Below are 21,018 nucleotides of genomic sequence, written 5' to 3' on the forward strand. Positions count from 1 at the left end.
TGGAATAGCCATTGAGATTTCTGAGATTAATATGAGATCTATAATTAAGATTTTATTTATATATATGAACATGCAGTATATATATATTCACATGTGCACATATACACACCTGTACATATCTCACTATATCTATAATCGTTCTTTCTCTCTCTCTCTCTCTCTATATATATATATATACATATATATATGTATATGCATTTGTAAAATTATTACTGAGATGTTTGCTATAGTCTCAAAAATTTCCTTTTTATTCCTCACAGTTAAATACATGACAAATTATTATATAATTGACACATATAAAATGCTCATATCCTTTTTACTGCCTAGTGATCTACTGTTGATTATGTAAATAATGTCTTAGTCGGTGTTCTATGTCTGTGAGGAGACCCTATGACCATGGCAACTCTTAAAAAAGAAACCGTTTAATCAAGGCTTGCTTACCATTGGAGAGGATTAGTCCATTTTCATCATGGCAGGCAGCATGATGGCACACAAGAGACATGGTAGCTGAGAGTTCTATACCCAGCTCTGTGGGCAGCAGAAAGACTCAGAGCTTCTATATCTGCCTTGGGATTCTGAAACCCCAAAGTCTACTCCCAGTTACATACTTCTTTTTACAAGGGTACTCCTACTCCAACAACAGTACCACTCCTTAAGCATTCAAATATGTAATTCTAGGGAGGCCATTCTTATTCAAATCACCAGTCATTATCGTAAGTCTTTTTAAGGTAATTTACGTCTTCAGACTCATACAGTATTTTTTATCTATACATTTTTATAAAGATTTTCATTATTAGTTTTAATATAAGTTTAAAAGTCAAAGAAGTATGTAACATGAATAATAAAAAACTAGGGACAGATGTTGGGGTTCCAGCTTCAAGCTAAAGACCAGAAAAGTAAAGCAACCACATACTAACTCTTATCTATACCTCAGACTGAACAGGCTGTCTTGTACTCAGCATGGCTGGAGGAAAAAAATCTTTGTGACTGACTTTGCATCTTCATTTTATACCTCTCAGGTTCTGGGATTAAAGGCATGTTATCCCAAGTGCTGACCTCACCTTTTGTATGGGCTGTTTCTCTTTAGGATTAGACCAATTTTGTGTAGCTCAGTGTGGCCTTGCAAAACAGATATCTTTATGCCTGTCTTCTGAGTCCTGGGATTAAAGGTGTGTGCCATCACTTCTTGATTCTATAGGTGGTGGTTAGCTTTGCATTCTGGAGCTTCAGGCAAGCTTTAATATATCATAAATGATATATCATCACAGAAATATTTGTATATTAATGTTCACTCTAGCATTATTCACAACATATACATACACTCATACATATACATGATATATTTGTACATATATATGTACATACACACATATATATATACAATACTGCTACATAAATGAATACTTACTAGTAAATCCATATATATATATATGCATATATATATATATATATATATATATGATGAAAATGCCAAGAATCTAGTAGTTATCCTTACCATAGGGCTGGATGTTTCAGCTGGTCTTTAGTTTATCATAGAATCTTGAAATAGTGGGTTCTGAAAACAATGAATGAATGCCTTGGCAGCAGGTGATTTTCTCACCAGAAAGTGTGAGAACAACAAGGCAAATGTTAAAAGTTTTCTTCTTTTACATCCTACATAGGCTGATACTACAATATGTAGCCAAAATGTAGGTTGCATCTTTTGATCTCAAATAGTTCAATCAAGAAAGTCCTTTGCAGGTGTGTTCAGATACTTAGCTTTAGTTGAATTCAGATGTTTTCATGTTGTCACATAAGTATCATTTTTTATAACATTCCAAAGTCTTGAGCAACTATTAACCTATTTTTTTTATATAATAAGAACATGGAATTACACAATGTGCTGTTTGGTAGCTACCTTGTTTCACTTAGCAAAATATCCTAGAATCATCAATTTTATGATGGAATTGTAGTCTATTATTCTCAAAAATTGTTTTAGACATATATGCTGTATTTTAATTTTTAGACATATGGTGAATTTTAATTATTTAATCAACAGTTGACTGGTACATAGACTATTTTTACTTTCAAACTTTTAGTGTGTGTGTGTGCGTGTGTGTATTTGTGTTCTCCCTGGTGGTAGGGTGGAAGTATGAGGGTAACTTGCTGGTACTGGTTCTGTCTTCTAGTATGTGGTTCCCAAGTGATTAACTCAGGACATCAGGTTTATAGGCAAGAACTTTGACCACACAGCCTTCTCTATGGCTTTATTTATACTTTCTAATGAACACAGTATTGGTAAAGGGTTCCTGTATTTCTAATTCCAAATATGTTCATCTTTCCTAACAACATTGCTATAATTATTTGATACTGGCTGCTGTATATCATCATCAGAAAGGTAGTTCTTCATCATCACGATCCCCAATCAGATCTCTAGGATCCTCTAAGGTTAGTGTCATATGAACAAAATATATGCACATCACTCAGGAAATGCCAGGAATTTAAAGTCTGTGCCAAGAACAAAGAGGGAAGACTAAGATATTTTTCTTTTGATGCCATGTGACTAGTTTGAAGACTTTACACGAGTTTTGTGAAATACGGTTATCTTTTTTGATATATGTAGGGGTTGAATTTTGAAATGTTATTAGGTAACATCTTATTTGACAATTAAAAGAATTACATACAAAGTTAACTTTTTTCAAAATAGTTGCAAAGGTTTATAATCCCACCAGCCACCAGAGATACACAGAGATTCTAATCCCTCCATATCCTCACAGCCTCTCACCACTTGGTGTCAGCCTTCTTTTTAAACTGAAAATAAATTTTGTTCTCCACCAAATCCACCCTGATCCTAACTGCCCCCCTACCCATTCTACTCCACACTTTCTTTCTCTCTCTTAGAAAATAATGAGGCAAACAACCAGAATTTTCAGCAAAACACAAGATAATATACACATAAAAAACACAATCATAAAAACACAAAATTGAAAACCACAATAAACAAACAAAAGTCTACTAAGAAAAAGAAAATGCCAAAACAAAACAATTCGAGGCAAAAATTCTATAACCATACAACTGAGTTCATTTTGTGTTGACCATCTACTACTGAGTATGGATCTTACCAGGAAGTGTGGTTAATACACCTAGTGAGACACTACTGGAGAAAACTAGTTTTTCCTTTTGAAGTGGATGTCTAGTGGGAGATGGATCCTAATCTAGGATGAGATATCAGATACATTTTACCCTTTGATAACTTAGACACTGTCTTGTTAGAACCTGTGCATGGTCTGCACACACTGTCACAGTTTCTGTGAGTTCATTTGTGATGAGTCTTGTCATGTTTGGACAATGCTATTTCCTTTGTGTCTTCCACCCCTCTTGCTCTCAGTATCTTTATGCCTCCTATGTAACATTAGTCCTTTGTTCAAAGGGGGAAATTTGATTTTGTTGTTTTTGTTTGGTTGGTCTGTATTTATTATCTTCTATTTTTTAGGAAGTTGAGTGTTGAGTCTTGTTTTGATTTGCATTTCTCTGTCAGCTAGGATGTTGAACATGTTTTGGACTATCTGTTTCAGCAAATATTCATATCTGTAGTCTATTTTAGGTTGGTTTCTTTTCCTATGATTATGAAGCTATAATACTGATGATGTGAATACAAGTCTTTATCAAAATGTGACTTGGAAATGCTTTCTTTGATTCTGTATGTTTCCTTTTAGTTTCCCAGGAATATAGCTCGAAGCACAGGTGTATGGACATGTGTTGAAGGGAAATTTATCTGTTATTTTCTTTTGTAGCATTGTTTAAATATTGCACTAAGAAAATGTTGTCTACCTGAAAGCTACAAACAACTATTGCTAGTTTTTTGGGGGAGTGTTACTGATTTTCTTTTATAGTTATGTCTACAATCCATTTTAATGCTAGTGGTGAGTGTAACAAGAATCCTTCTGAATGCACTCTTTGCATATTCATATATATATATCATTGCATGAGTAAAGTTTATTGTAAATACTAGTTTTGGGATTGTTGTAAAGAGTCCATTAATCACATATGTAAGCACATATAATGATCATTAGATTCTCTGTCTGTCAGATACAGATGCTTCTATATATAAGAGGACAACACTTTTCTCACGTTGCGCAGCCTAGTGTAACGTTTTAAAATAGTAAATAAGACACATGTGACTCTGCCTTTTTTTCAACATCAGCTTTTATAATCATGTTTCTTTGAAATGCAATGAGCTTCTGCTCATAAATTCCTACTACATTAGGAATGATGATCATTAATATGAGACACTTTGCCTTCTTAACAAAACTAGGAATTCTTTTATACAAGAAAATGGAATCTCAGTTCAATTTATTTAAGATTTATTAACTTTTCATCTGTATTTTGTACATTTTTGTATACATTTAATACTTCCTTGTTAAACTAATTCATGATACTCTAACTTTAATGTTTCATTGGCTTTGCAGTTAAATAATTTGCTTAATTTCACTTTAACTTCATTCCTACTGTATAGAACTACTGCTAACATATAAAGTTTTGCTTTTGAATTATAAATTAACAAATTATAGCTTTATGTATTTATGTCATGCAGAGTCAATATTGGTTAAGCTAATATGTCTACAATTCAAGTACTTATTATTATTTTCCCTTTTATTTCTTTTTTCTCTTTCTTTTTTATTTAAATTAGAAGAAAATACTCTTCAGGTGTCACTCCCAGCTCTCTCTCCTGCCTCTCTTTTCCTGAACCCCAGCAATTCCCCCCAACTTCCCACCTGTAATGAGCATTCTTCCTGACAGCCTATTCCCAGAGCCTCATCAGCCCCAAATGAACATCCAGGATGCTATATTAAGTTTTAAGTTGTTGGCTAGCTTTGACTTATTTATTAACCCTTAACTGCTAATCTGAGCATTTCTACGTGATCTTCTCTCACTGGAGAAAGGGTCTGGAGCTCTTACTCCTCTTGAGTCCTATATGGTGACTGACTGTGCCTCCATTTTCCAGAATCCTCTATGTCTTCTAGTCCTATTTATCTTGCCTCCTTATTGTCCAACAGTGCTTTATCAACCAAAAAGACAAACATATACACAGAAGCACTTCCAGCATCATCTCCTCTTTTTTGTCTAAATAAAAAGAATGGTTTTAACTTTAACATAGTCAAATTATATATAACAGAACAGTTGTCAAGTAAGAACTATAGTTACAATATTTAGTCCATTAACATTTAGTAAGATTTAAAGAAAGTATTTTATCATCTATCTTATCTGTGTGAATTTAAACTTTTATATGTAGCATATCTTTTATCATAATTAAGGAAAACTGTAATTATGACTATCTGTCTTCAACTCCATCAAGTAGTTGAATAATATATAAGGATTATAAATAAGCACTAGAATTGACAGAGACATCTTGCTACCTGGACAGTCACACAAAGTTTCTTTGTAATGTTGGGGCATCCTTCTTCAGCCCATAGGCCACAGTGTGTCTCACAGGCTTCTCAGCAAAGCAGGGAATTTTACACTGTCTGCCTCCATTGGCAGTTTGTCACTAGTTTTTTTGTGCACTGAGAAATGTCTGGCAGACTCTTCCATGAAACACCAACCCTTCAGGACTATCCATCTTGTTTTGTAATTTCAGCAGTCACTTTCCTGCGGTTCCTAAATGTCCAGTTTATCAAACAGTTCAGCCAAGAGCAGTTTCTTGCTCAAATGGCTAATCTTATCATGTTGAAAGCAAACCCTAAGCTATTTAAATGCCATGTATTCTGTAGGTCTTTGAAAGGTTTGAAGAACATCTATCCATCGAAATTACATCCCTGAATATCTAGAAAACCTAACTACCTAACTGTAAGTTCTGACTATTATAGGTGACTATATACACTTAATTATGAGTTACATTTTAAAAGATCAGTGTAAACACAATACTTAAACAAGAGAAGAAATACATATATATCCCAAAATTGACCCTAAATTTATATCAATAAATGAAAATCCATACCAATACAAAGTATTTATTTCTGTATCACCTTCACTTTTTTTCCCTTTAGAATGAGGTTGACTGTGATTGTTAACTTTTATAATTAACCCTGTATAAATGAAAACAAACATTTGTAAACAATATTTGGGATTTTGCGCATCATTTTCTCCAAACTACTTCCTGCTGTTAGGGGATGCTATCTTGGAGATCCTAAGAAGACCCAAAAATCCTGGATGTAGTGGTCTGTAACTGCATAATCTCAGCTGTTTTGGGATGTTGGATCACCTGGGCCACTGCTTCAGGGGGTCTTGCTTCATCAAACCATGTAAGTCTGGGAGAAATTCCCAGTTTTTCATTTTCTATGGAAGCACAAGCAAATCAAAGCACTTTTAAAATATATAAGTTGGATTAATTTAGTAACATTTATAAATGAGTGTGTTTTAGCAGTTGTTCCTTCCTTTGCAATTGAACAACTGAAAGACAACACAATAACATACAGTATCCAGACTCTCTGTGTATTTTCTATCTTTACCTGGTTATTTTATTACTCTATAACATTTAATTTTACTTTTTTGAGACAGTGTTTCTCTGTGTACTTTGGCTGTTCTTGAACTCCCTCTGTATACTAGACTGAACTTGACATCACAGAGATATGTTTCCCTCTGCCTCCCCAGTGCTGCCATTAAAGGCATGTGCCATCATATGCCACTACCCTCTTTTATCCCCACTATCCTGTTTCTTGTTGTCTCCCAAGCCTACATATATATATATACATATATATATATTTAAACACATTATAAACCTTTTAGAGGTTTTACTTCATCTGAATGTGATTTTATTATAAATCTTTGTGTTTTTCTGGCTATGTGTCTTTTATCTGCTGAACAACATTACTAAAATTAAAGCAGCAACTGTTTTAGCCTCTGGCTTTCCAACATGGCGGGCATAAGGTTACTGCCAGCACTGAGAGCTGAGTTCACCACCTTGGTCTATGCTGCCTTCAAGGAACATGCTGCTGGCTTGGAGATGGGGTCACTGCCACTGCCAGCTACTTGTACACACTATTTAATTGCTAGCAGAGTCTCTTAAAATACGTTTCAGTTTTTTGCTGCTTATGCTGAGTCAGGAAGACTGTTAAGGGAGCCAAGTGAATCTATGCTTGTCTCTAGAAAATCAGAGACCACTCGAGAAAAATGCTGCTACCAAGAATCCGTGCTTCTCTTTGTTTTTATGTTTTTAAAAATTCCTTTTTAAGCTTTTGTTAATTGGAAGTTTGTGCCCCAAGTCCGGATGCTATTTTGTAAATGTAATGAGCATTCTTCCTGCCATCCTGGTCCTAGAGCAGTATCAAACCCAAAAGACTCTATAGTTAAAATTCTATTGGCCAATTTCCAGGGCTTCTCATTGGGTAGTTTTGTCTTAAGTATAAACCCATAACTGCTGATATATATGTATTTCTATAAGGTCTTATTGGTGTTTTTTTGTTGTTTGTTTTTGTTTTTTTTTTCAAGACAGGGTTTCTCCTTATTGTTTTGGAAGCTGTCATGGAACTTGCTCTGTTTTCTTGCCAAGGAAGATGCCAGCCTCATTTGTTCTTTTTTCCTGGGATTACATGGTGAGTCTTTCCCTCTTGACTACATTTCCTAGACTCTCCCTTGACTCCTAGCCCCTACTGGCCAACAGTGCTTTGTTTATCAACCAATAAGACAAACATATACACAGAGGGAATTCCCCCATCATCATCCCCAACCCAGTCCCCATTGTACTCCCCAGGGAGGGTGAGGCCCTCCATAGAGGATCTCCAAAGTCTGTCATATCATCCGGAGCAGAAACTAGGCCTTCCCTCATGTGGCCAGGCTGAGAGAGAATTCCTCAATATGGAGTGGACTCCCAAAGTCCATTTAGGTGCCAGGGATAAATATTGATCTACTGCCTGAGGCCCCATAGATTGTTGAGGTCTCCTCACTGACACCAAAATTTAGGGTGTCTGGGGATCAGTACCATGCTGGCCTTTCAGCCATCAGTCTGGTCTTGTTCAGGTCAGCTGTTTCTGTGGGTTTCACCAGCCCTGTCTTGACCCCTTTGCTCATCACTCCTTCCTCTCAGCAACTGGCTTCCAGTTCAGTTTAGTGTTTAGCTGTGGGTGTCTGCTTCTGCTTCCATCATCTACTGGATGAAGGCTCTAGGATGTCATAAAAGGTAGTCATCAATTGAGAACATTTGGGATAGTCTCTATAATTTTGAAATATACATTACTGTTTGCTGTATTCCCAGAATATCTTATACTAAAAGCTACCAGAAACAATTTATAAATGCTACATTTTCATATTCCTGTCACATCCCTCATATATTATAGGTTCCTTCATTGATTTTGTATGTCTTTTGTATACTTCCTTAGGATTTTGGTACAAACATAAATATTTCTGCCAATAGACATATTTAAAAGCAGCATTTTGTCTTTTACTATTATAATGTAACCATCACTGTTGGGCTAATGAAAATTCCCCTATCACTGTTTATAAACATTTTTCCTCAATATATGTTTCTTTTAAATTAGAAACATGAATGCTTCACAGTCCCAGCTCCCTCTCCCACCTCTCCTCCCTTGTCCCTCTACCAGCCCCTTCAGCCCCCACCTAATCCCCACATCATTCCCTGGGGAGGGTGAAGGCCTCCGTGGGGGGAATCTCCAAAATCTGTCATTTCATCCAGGGCAGGACCTAGGCCCTTCCCCATGTGTCCAGGCTGAGAGAACATCCCTATATTTGGAATGGGCTCCCAAAGATCATTCATACACCATGGTAAACACTGATCTACTACCCAAGGCCCCAGTGATTTCTGTGGCCTCCTCACTGACATTATATTCATGGAGTCTGGATCAATCCCCTGCTGGCCTCTCAGCCATCAATCTGGGATTCAAGAGCTCCCCCTTATCCGGTAAGCTGTCTTTGTGGGTTTCACCATCATGGTCTTGACCCCTTTGATCATTACTCCTCCATCTATGTCACTGGGTTCCAGGAGTTCAGTCCAGTGTTTAGCTGTGGGTATCTGTCTCTGCTTCCATCAGTCACTGGATGAAGGTTTTTTTCTAATGATAGAATATCAGAAAGTAGATGTTTTCTAAATTCATTTATATGATCATTTGTCTTTTATTTTCATAATATATAAAATATATTTATAGTATTTACTTCAAAATAAGCCAATTCCAAATATGTGTTATGGAATATTTTCTGTTTAACCAAATAACTTTTAATTTATAATTTCTCATATTATTCATGTTAAATTGCTTTTATATAAGATTGGCATATAGTCCATGTTAATGTTTCTTTAACTTCAATTTATTTATTTATTGTGGTTCCACGGATTGAACTCATGGCTTCATCAATGTTAGGTAGGTGATGTGACACTGATCGATTTCCCCAGCATATTTTTGATTTTTTAATTTCAGACAGGGTTCTATAAATTTCCTCTGCCTTATCTTCTTCTTTTACTGTGCTTCAGTTAGAACTCGGATTTGATATTGGCCTGCCTCAACACCTTAAATTGCTAAGATTTTAGGCCAGCAGCATCAGTCTCAGCTGCCCTTTAAATATAATGAAAAAAATTAGCAGTATTGTTTCCAGGTTTAACAAAACTGATTTATTTTAATCTATTTATGCTTATTTTTATAACTCATTTTAATTGAAATAAAATTACATCACTTCTCCCTCTATCTTCCCCTCTCCTGTCTTCCTTCCAGCCTCCCTCCCTTGAACCCATTCCAATCCAGCATGACTCTCAAGTAGCTTTCTTTTCTTTGACATTGTCATACTCATTATTCACTTTTCCTACCTGTATTTGAGGAGGAAAAGCTCTGGTACTGGTTGGACATGATCACCTTTAAAAGACAGACATTCCACTTTTCCATATCCAGTACATCCAAATCAAAATCAAACGTTTGTTTTAGGTCACAGCACTGGAGATGGAAGAGTAAAACTGGTGAGCCCTCTTGCTGGCAAATTTTTGAGGTGGATCAGGGTTTCACAGCAAGAGACAGAGAGACAGACAGACAGACAGACACACACACACACACAGAGACAGAGACAGAGAGAGCAAGAGAGAGAGAGCGAGAGAGAGAGAGACAGAGAGAGAGAGAGAGAGAGAGAGAGAGAGAGAGAGAGAGAGAGAGAGAGAGAGAGAGAGAGAGAGAGAGAGAGAGAGAGAGAGAGAGAGAGAGAGAGAGAGAGAGAGAGAATTTGTGTGCATTTTCCTCTGTGGAGGTATATATGCGGATTTCTGATTTATTTCCGCTGTCTTAAAATAAAACATCAGAATTTAGTTTACTCTAATTCTAATCATTTGTATAAAGGGGTACCTGTAAAATGCCATGGTCAGATTAAGTCTGCATCACATTTATACCCTAGAATAGGGATTGTGTTTCAAGACATGAAACCTTGGAGGACACACATCAAAGACTACTCAATCACAGTAAGGAGCAAAACACTTCCCATTAAGGGCTAATTTGCATTTCTAGAATTGGTTGGTTTGTAACTTTGCTTTCTGTTCTCTCTGATCTTTTCTTATTTTATTGATTCACACTTAAGAATAAGTTGATTCATTTCTATTTATTTATGAAAAATCACTAGTTTTGTATCTCAAGATTTTATGACTCTGTATAGAGATCATACTTTGTATTATTAAATCCTTATCAGTTATAAAGGCTAATCTATTTTCCACAACACTGTAGCCCTTAGACATGCTCCATACCCATTTGTGATTAATCTGTTTTGTTTTGGTGGGTGTAACATTACAGATATCTGATAGCTCCTTATGGTTCTGGTGTTGCTGAAGAGTTCTGTTTCCTTGGTGCTCTTCTGGCCACATAACACTATTACATTTTAATTTCATATTTAATTAAAATATAATTATATAATTTTACATGTTCACATTTTGTATACTATCGCCCATACACCATGCCCACATTTCTCCAATCATTCTAAAAAACATGACTTCTTTTCTTTAGATCTTTGCTTTAGACCCACATAGCTAAACATACAATGCAATCTTCTCAATGTTACTTGTAAGTGTAGGACTTCAGAGGCTGCCTGATAGTGGAAAACAGATTCCCATTATTCTGGGAATGATATATTTTACATTTAAAATACAAAACACTTATGATGGCAATACTTTCCACTGTATTTTCTGTGTCTCTCCTTTTTCTTACTGTTTGCTACCAGTAAACTATATTTCCAAGTCTATATATGGTTTTTATATTGTCATGATAAATTGATTATTGAATATGATTAATCATTTGTAGTAACATCTTCAGCTTTACTCTGCAAAGGTTTTTATCTTGACTTCCTTAGTCATTTTTCCTCTGATTTAGTATTCCCACTGCTGTTTTCTGAAAAGTGCTTCATCTTTAATGTTTCTATTTATACCATTAGTTAGCTATTTGTATATAACATGTTTCTCATCCAACAATTTATGCTTGGGGATTTTATATTGATATGATTAATTTATATCTTTTTTTTCTAATTAGCTTGCCTTCTCATCCTCTTTAGTTTTCATTCAGTGAATATTTTCTCATGTAAAGTTGTATTCACTCATTTTTGTGTTAGCATTTTGGGTTCTATATGTTGTGGTTGCTATATCATTTGCCATATGTATCATAGTTTACTGCTGCTCACAATAATTTATTATAAGGGGATAGGAAATATTATATGTATTTATATAGTAATATATGTATTATATTTTATATATATGCTATAAACCAACTAGTATCTGCTTTTTATGTTAAAAGTTTTATCTTGTAATTTGTTTGTAATTGTCCTAAATATACAGTTTAAAAAGTTTCATTATGTACATTTTAAGGGAAAATTCAATGTTATTTTATTTTTGTGATTTTTTACCATCATAAACTTCCAGAATTTCTGTTTTGTCTAAGCACACACCTGAAAATATTTTATTAATAAATTTTAGTGAGCATACAAAGTAATTTGCTTCACTGCTACAGTTTCACACACACACACACACACACATACACACACACATATATATATACAATGTGATATATATGTTATGATTTATGTCTGCAATGATATATATCCTGACATATACCATATATGTGCATAAATATATCACGATGCTTTGTTCATTTTAGCCTTTCTCAGTTACCTCTCCCTTACTCTCTTTATCACTTTTTACAAATCATCCCTCCTTTTCTTTTTATGCCATACATTTCAGCAACTTCTCCTGTTTTTATTAGTGTCCTTTTTCTCATCCCACATTTTTTTTATATTTCTAATATTCTCCTTTCAATATTGGTTTTATAGGTTTGTACCTTTTAAAACAAGAATTGGGAATGCAAGTTCATATTTATTGTGAATAGTACATTAAACTTATTTTTTTCCATTTATGTATCTTTCTTTCTTCCTGAATTTTTAGTTACCATCTGCTATCATATATTTTCCATGATTTTTTGAGGTAAATATATTTCTACCTATATGTTATAAACCCAACATTATAACTCATACAATGTAAATAATATGAAGTTATAATATTATATATGGCATATAATAATCTTTAACTAATATTTTGTTTAGTTTTGTTTTATTTTCTCATACACCTTTCTATGATCGTGTGGTCATACTTTACCCTGAAAACATGTCTTCCATGTTTCTTACAAGGAGAGTCTTGTTGTAAAGATTTCTCTCCACATTTACTTTGGAAAGTATCTTTATTTTACTTGGACTCATTTTTTAATACTAAGATTATAAATAAGTAAACATTACTTATCTCATTCTTCTCTTCCAATCTACCTAATATACAAATCCACACTGTCCTTCCAACTCCGTCATTTTTGTCTCCACTTTTTCATATGAGACTAGGAAGAGGCAGTATTTAAATTTGTGGCTATATTATTAATTATAAGTGATGACTTATATTCTCTTGGTATTTCCAGATGTCCATTTTCCATTAAGATTTATTTTCATTTTTGTGTATGTGTTATTCCCTTGTGTGTTTATGTGTAGCACATACTTGAAGGTGTCAGCACAGACTTCAAAAGGAAAACAGGTGACTACTCCCTGGAGTGACATGTGGTTGTGAGCCAGTGAATTAGATGCTCAGGACTAAACACAGATTCCTGTAAGAACAGTCAGTGGTCTTAACTGCTGAGCCATCTTCCCATTCCTCAATTTTAGCTTATCAGTCTTTTTTATGGCATGCCTTGATGTATACTATTGTTTAGATATTGTTGCCTACAAACTGATGATAGATTGACTTCCCATTAAGCAATGTAGAGCTTTTAGGGAATGATTGGATCACGAGGGTTCTCACTTTTTATCAGTGTTGTTCCACTGAGTGTTTCTTGCTGATTGGGTAAAGGACTAATTGAAGGAAGTGCAGCGATACAGACATACATTACAATGGTGCATTTTGTCATCTCCCCTTTCCTTCATAATTCCCAACAACTCTAATAGGACAGTCCCTTATACCATTTAATATTGTAATGCCATGATGTATTTGTCTTACCACAGGTTTAAACGCAAGAGGCAGAGTCCACCATAGACTACAGTTTCTTAATATATGAAAGTAATTTTTTCTTCTTTCCTTAAGTTGTCTTTCCTCAGGTATTTAATTGCAGCTACAGAAAACTTGTTAACACAGCATATGTCTCTGCATTTATTCTATTTAAAATTAATGGAGCATATGAGATGTATCCTTTAGTCTTTTTCATTAATTTCAAGAATATTCCAACCATTTATCCAGTAGCTTTTGGTTGTATAACTCTCTTTCTGAAAGTCATCTCACAGGTATGCCAATGAATTGAAGAGTTTCCAGCGCTTCTTAGTACTATTTTCTTTCTAATTTAAAATTTGTCATTTGAATCATGATAATTATGAACGGATTTCAGGTTTACAAATTTTCAGGAAAATTCCTGGTGTTGACTTATCCAACTTTGTCTTCCCTCATTTCCTTTGCTGTCACCACACATGGTTATTCAGTGTCTTAAGAATGCTGTGTTCTGAGCTAAGCAAAAACTATTGAGAAACCTGAGAAAGTTAGATCTTCTGTCCATAGGAAATGTTAAGTGTTGAAGTAGAAAGGAATTTGATGGAGCAACCTAGGCTTCTAGCATTTACTTAAAAGTGTCTCTCAGTGAATCCCAGGGTCTCTTAGTTCTGTACCTCAGTTAACTTTCAAGGTTTTCAGCAGTTATGCTAGTTAGAATGGACAGTAAAGACTCTGTCTGCTCTGGGAAGTGTTCTTGAGCCTTAGATAAATATTCATTCAGACACTTAGAGCTTTTGTCCTTGCTGTCTATCTCTAGGTAACTTAGACTAACTGGTTGTGGCTGTTTAGTCTCACTGGACTGAAATAAGAGGATAAATGAACTGCACAAAACTTGACTTTCATAATTCCTTATCTTCACTGTTCAGTATTCAAAAGAACAGGTCTGGTCAATTCTTCATTTCAGTTATTACGTGTTGTTCAACTCCAGACTTTCTCCTTTTTTCTTTTTTATAGTTCATTATTATTTCTTTGTGAAGAGATATTACATTTAACACACAAAATGGTTTTCTCTGACTTTATAAGATAAATGTGACCAGTCTTTGTGATTTTTGTCCAAAAAAGATATCCTTTAAGTTGCCTCATGTAAGAACAACACTGTAAGCTCTTTTTTTCTTCTGAATAGATTCAATTTTTATATTGTTCTTATGTTGTATATTTTTTGTTTGAAAATTGAAAGACATTTCTTTCACTTTGTTCTCATAGCTAATGTTAGTCACCATCATCTTATTTGTCTTGTGTATTTTAAAATGTGAACTTATTCTTTTTATGTACAGTAATATGTGGGTACATGTGTATGTACTAATATTCATTTGTAAGAAGGGGCCAGGGGTCAAATTCAATTTCATCCTCTTTTGTTCTCCACTTTATTTTTTTCAAAAAGAGGCCTCACTGAAGTTGCTGCTTATAACTTGGCAAGATCAACCTTCCAGAAAGTTTGAGAGATACTCTATTTCTGATCTTTAGCACTAGACCGCACAGGAGTTTCATGGTTACTGACTGGGAATCCAAACTCACATTGCTATGACATCTGCCAGTGTGTCATATAGTGAATAATCTTATTTGCCTACATTTGTTGCTGAGAGAACATACCCTGAATCAACTCTATGTAGTTACTTTAATTTCAGTTGTCAGATTTTGTTAATAGGGCTAATACTCATACTTGTTTATATCTTCAGAAATTTGTCTATCATGCTGGGACTCTGTAGGAGAGGGTAACCTATTCTCCTTGCTTGTACTTTCATAGATCCTGTCTTTCACTATATGATAGGATGTGTGATAGACCCCCCTCTACTTTACCTTGAAGGAAAATTAGAGGTAAACTATGAATTTGGTGAAGAAGAACCTTATTTTCTTCACAGCATCTCATCAAAATAGAGTTTCTATCATGCTGTTTTGAAGAAAAGGGTTGGAATGGCTGTGACTCAAGTATTGTGGAATCACACTGTTTTTATTGAAATTTAAAAGAATTTTAAAATGATTTTTTCTCATTTCCTATATCCCATGAAGAATTTCAGTTGCTTTATTTCATTATAACACTGACAAGTGCCTTTTTCTTTTAGTTAAGTACTCTGTTACCCCCTAACACTGAGATTCTGGAAGTTCAAATAATTTACTTTGCTTATGTAATAGAAAATTAATAGAAAATCTAACAGGTATATCCTATCACTATAGATTTTCCTTTTTCATTTTCTAAAATAAACTTGCTGACTTCTACTTGAATCACAGCTTAAATATTATTAGTTTCTGTGCTTCTCCTCTTATTTTACTCTGCTAGGTACCCACTGGAAATTTAATGAGGGAACGCTGCAGATCCTTTGAGCTCATTGTTTAAACCACAGTGTTCACTTGAATTTTATAAATATTTAATAAATTAAATCCCTTAAAAACTTGGCCTTCTATGTAATAACTTATTTTTACATTATTTTTCCTGCTCAAAAATTTAAAAACAACTAGAAAGTATAACATACTTACTATACTGGAATAATCTGTTAAATGTTTGTATTCTCCTTCACAATATGTCCACTTTATTAATAACAAGATACTGAGAGAAAAGTATAATGCTTATCAACACTATAAATATTATTTCTAGAAGACACTGGTTTGGGGACAAAAAGCAAATATTCTTTGCTTATTTAAAATGCTCATATTTTAATATACTTGAAATTAAAAAAATAAGCTCCTATAAGGCTACCTTCAGGAATTGTTTTGCTTCTCAGGATATGAAGGACAAATCTGAGACAAAGAATAATAATTCATAAGTTTTCTTAAGGAAAGAAATTATAATAAATTAGAATGAGTGAGTTCTTTGACAATTCAGCAAGTTCAGTTTACAATGACAAATTAACACTATTTTCTTCAATATTAATCTAGAGTCTTACAAGCTTACTGACTTTTTTCCTTGGGTAATATTTTAATAGAGGTTTCTATGTAATTGTAAATTACAAATTGTTGTTATTATACTATGACATCACTGGAATTTTAAGTAACCTGAAATGGCAAAAAAATTCCTTAGAAATAGCAGTGCCCAATAAAAAGATTCTTATTCACTGATCATGCAAAAGTCTACAATATGTCCAATAGCAGATGATGGTATGGTTCACTATGAGAGAAAAAGTGTTATATATTCTGTTTTTAACATGCTCATTACATACATTTATGCATCATTTTGAATAGAACAGAAATACAAATTATAGTTGCAGTCCTCAAAGAAAGTAAAATAAATTAGACTAACAGCTGTTGACTTTATCACAATCTGATACCAAGTGGCCCAATTTTCAGGAAAGATAAACGTATTTTCCACATTTCAACATTCATATTCCTTAGAAGATGGAAAAGAAATGTGTCCATTCCCATATGTATGATCCTGAGTACAATAAAGGATCAAAATATCAAAAAAGCCTATGGAATCTTTTATCTGAAACTATACAAATTAGGTCTCCATTGTCTGCATTTCTCCATTGTCTACATTGTATGCTTAAGCTCCAGCTGTCACAGAGAAGCCCAGTAAGACCTAAGCATTCCATGGCTTTTCAGGTCAAAAGTTCAAAATGCTTTCTTAATCTTCATAAAAACAACATGATTACGCCTGTGACAGAAACTTCTGCCTCTTTAGGTACTAATACTTTATAGTTTTCTTATTCATTTGTCCATTCCACTTTTTTTTCTGTGATAAACACCATGAGCAAAAGTAACTTGGGAGTAAAGATTTTATTTCATTTTACATGTTACAGTCCATCATACATGGAATACTGATCAGAAGCTCAAAACAGAAATTTTGAGGCAGGAACCGAAGCTGAAACTACGAAGGAATGGGGTTTGTTAGATTTCTAGTTTGCTTTCAGGCTTACATTCAGCTGTTATACACAGTGCCTGAACCCTCTTACATCAATTAGCAATAAAGTAAGTTCCCTCCACAGGCCAATATGATAGGTTAAGGTTCACTTCCTGCTCAGAAACAAGTAAAATGATCATAACTTAGGCCCTTGCATTGTAAACAAAAATATTCCTTCATTTTTGTTTCAGTTATTTCGTCACAATGACAAAACGGAAATGTACTCTTTAAGATAGATATTTGGAGCTAATAGAAATTTTGTGGGAGCCGGACGGTGGTGGCACACGCCTTTAATTCCAGCACTCGGGAGCCAGAGGCGGATCTCTGTGACTTCGAGGGCGGGAAGGAACGACAGCCTCCAAAACAGTACAGAGAAGCCCTGTCTCTCGTAAAACCAAAAAAAAAAAAAATGGAAATTTGTGGGAAACTAGCAAATGTCTCAAATGAGTAAATTGTTTATTTTGAACCCTTCTTACCCTTTTACCTCCTTGTTTTGTATTTTATTGGAATATTGTTAAAGATTTAGCACTATGTCATGAAATGGTTTTGGTAAAATCATCTTTTTTTGTTCCTCCAATGGTAGGATTTGGGAACTACAGGTAAGAAGGATGCTAGTTCAAGTCTTCTTGGCTAATAGGAGTGACTTTCCTAAAAGCATTAATACACTAAGATGCATGAATAAGGGTGAAAAAAAGTTCATGCACTTGAAAATCTGTATTTTGCTCAAGTTAATAAGATGGTTTTTATTTTCTAACTACTTTGACAAAAGAAAGGGTAGCTATGGAAAATTTCCCTGTTGATAGACAAACTATGACAAGTCTAAAGTAGGATGAAACTGGTAATCAGCGAGTCAGTTACTTTTCATGATTAAAGAACAGAAATAGATGTAAGAGAAATAGACATTTTCCTTTCTCTAAAATTAATTTCTTAGTTTTTTAAATGGGAGAAATACCTTAAAATTTGTTACATTACCCACATTGTCTCATGGAGATTTGTGAATCTGAAGAAAATTTATAAACAGAGAAAGCTATATGTAAGATAATGACTTTTTTCTTCTGCATCTCTCCTGAATGGCTCACAAATGAATAAAAATTGTTTTCTTAATATTTATTTTTCTACATCTGTGGTTGGGTAAGTGTGGATACTTACTATTCTATACATGTAGAATAGGATGTCAGATGTTGCTGAATTGGAATTACAAACTTAGGACATCTGGGTTTGTTAACTCAGTGTTGGATCAGAGTCGCAGACCCATAAATGGATATAAAAGTGTTCTGAACTGTTGAACAATATCTCCAACTTCTCCTGTTTGTTTTAATTATAGCTATCCTTGCTAAAGGTAACAGTGCAACTGGAATGGTAATGTCAAAAGGAAAAAATGGAAGACTTCTAAGCTATTGGTAGAAAACTATTCTGGTGAGCTATACTCTACATTGCTGTGGTAATAAGACAGAACTATGCTGATGTCAAGTGGGAAAAAAGCTGTCAACTTTTTATAACCTGTTGGAATAACTTCTTTATCACCCGAGCATTTCATTGTCTCGCCACTTAACTTTCATAACTTTGTCTTCTTTTGAACTATTTAATTTCTTATTATGATCTTAAGTACTTGGCAGTGAGATGCATATAAAATGACATAATGGACCTTTTATGGGCTATTCAACTACTGATCTTTGAACTCATATTGCTAAGTGGTGTGTGGAAAAACAAGTCATTTTAGAACAATTTTTAAAGTAATCTGCATCCCCAAACCATCTTGATAGTATTTTTATTGGTTCTAGTAGGATACTGTACATTGTTAAATTTAAAAAATGATATAAGAATCTTGCAAGTTTAGAAAGAAAAGATTATGTTCCTTTGAGGTCACTAACCATAAATTTCATGACTGAGTTCTGGTGTATTACCTTTCTCACATTCATTTGGTTGTTCTCTGGGGTTTTGTAAGGCTTCAATTTAAATAAACTGGCAATGTGAGTATAGTCCAGGTGGATTGTTTTAAATAGTGAAGCCATACAATGAAGGATACTTACATAGGAAAGGATTTTTTGTATCAGTTTCGCATACACACTGCTCAGACCTTTTACCCTCACAGTGATTTATAGACCCTATGTTTTATGAATTTCACAGTACCCTTTGATTGAAAGTAAGGGTTTATTCTTCATACCAATAGAATATTGCAAAGGGGATGGAATAACCTTTTTGATTATTCAATATAATGTGACAAAGTGACAGAATGACACCTAGATTATATTGCAATAAGACACTGCCTTAGCTGATTGAAGCTCCAGATTCTTGTGAATCAGATGAAGGAATGGTTACATTGCAAAATTCACTTGCCAAGACTTTCCACAGCATCTTTGAAACTACCATCAACAAGGAAATTCCAGTCAAAAGCATGCAATCTTGAAGACTTCAGTTAGTTTCTATTTCCTACAGGCTGAAGGACAGTTGTAACCTCATAGAAAAAGTTAAGATAAAAACTATGTGCATTCTATCTGTTTCACTAATATCAGATTTGATAAGTACACATAAAGGAAGATCAAACAGAGATGTTGGCTTCCCATTCTTTAAAGCTGCCAGTCATACACAAAGAGAGCATATAATAGATCAGTGATAAAGACTATTTCCTGCCACCAAAAACTGGGAATACATGTGAAAAAGTAGACAGTGTGAAGGGATTGAGGCAGAAATGATAGAAGACCTGATCTGTAATGCAGAGGAAGGGAAATTTTTATGATAATAATATAAAGATAATCCAAACTTGTGTTTGAACATCTTAGATTGGGAAGAAGTTTTAAACAAGAAATTGTAAAGTCTCTTACACCTGGCTTGAACATGTTAGACAAGTTGGTGGATGATATCAATCTGAGTGCCATGTAAATTGAAGAACTGTGTAGAATAATTGCTTATTCATAATTAAGAAAATGGATGCATAGTCTGAGACAAGATGGGGGAAATTGCTCTCTCATGGACTAGCTTTTACAAGACTTGAGAACCCATGACTGTCACAGATGAAAGCCCCCATTGACAATAGAAGAAAGACAGAGTTATTGATAGAACTTGATATACAAGAGGTAGTACATGAAGTCCTTATGGGAGATATCATTCTGTAAATATATCTCTCTTATTGGTTGATGAATAAAACATTGTTGGCCAATAGGGAAGCAAGATAGATAGGACTAGGAGAGTAGGAGGATTTGAAAAAATGTAGTACAGGGTCACTATGTGATCCCAGAGGAGAGGACACATGAGGTTGGGGTTCTTAATAAGATAAGTATGTAAAAATATACATATTAGTAATTATGGGTTAATACTTAAGACAAAACTAGTCAACGAGAAGTCCTGGACTTTGGCAGACAGCATTGTAACTAACTTAAGTCTTGTGTGTTTACTTGGGGGCTCTAAAGAAGTGAGGGGATGCAGGAGGCAATCCTGAAACAAAGTTCATCTCTTTGGGCCAAACAGGACTGTATTTTCAGTACAATTAAGAAAAAAAAGATAATCCTTCATGGATCTTAGGACTAGTTTGGTGATTCACTGGCTTTTCTGGGTCTCCTGGTGGGATATGATCTTTACAAACTAAGGAAGACTTTAGAAGATCTGAATTATTTAAGATAGATTGTAAATCAGTTTTTAAAGTGCTAAATTAATCTATCTCCCAGAGCATACACAT

Source organism: Mesocricetus auratus, unplaced genomic scaffold, assembly GCF_017639785.1.
Source record: "Mesocricetus auratus isolate SY011 unplaced genomic scaffold, BCM_Maur_2.0 Super-Scaffold_2245, whole genome shotgun sequence".
Taxonomy (NCBI): Eukaryota; Metazoa; Chordata; class Mammalia; order Rodentia; family Cricetidae; genus Mesocricetus; species Mesocricetus auratus.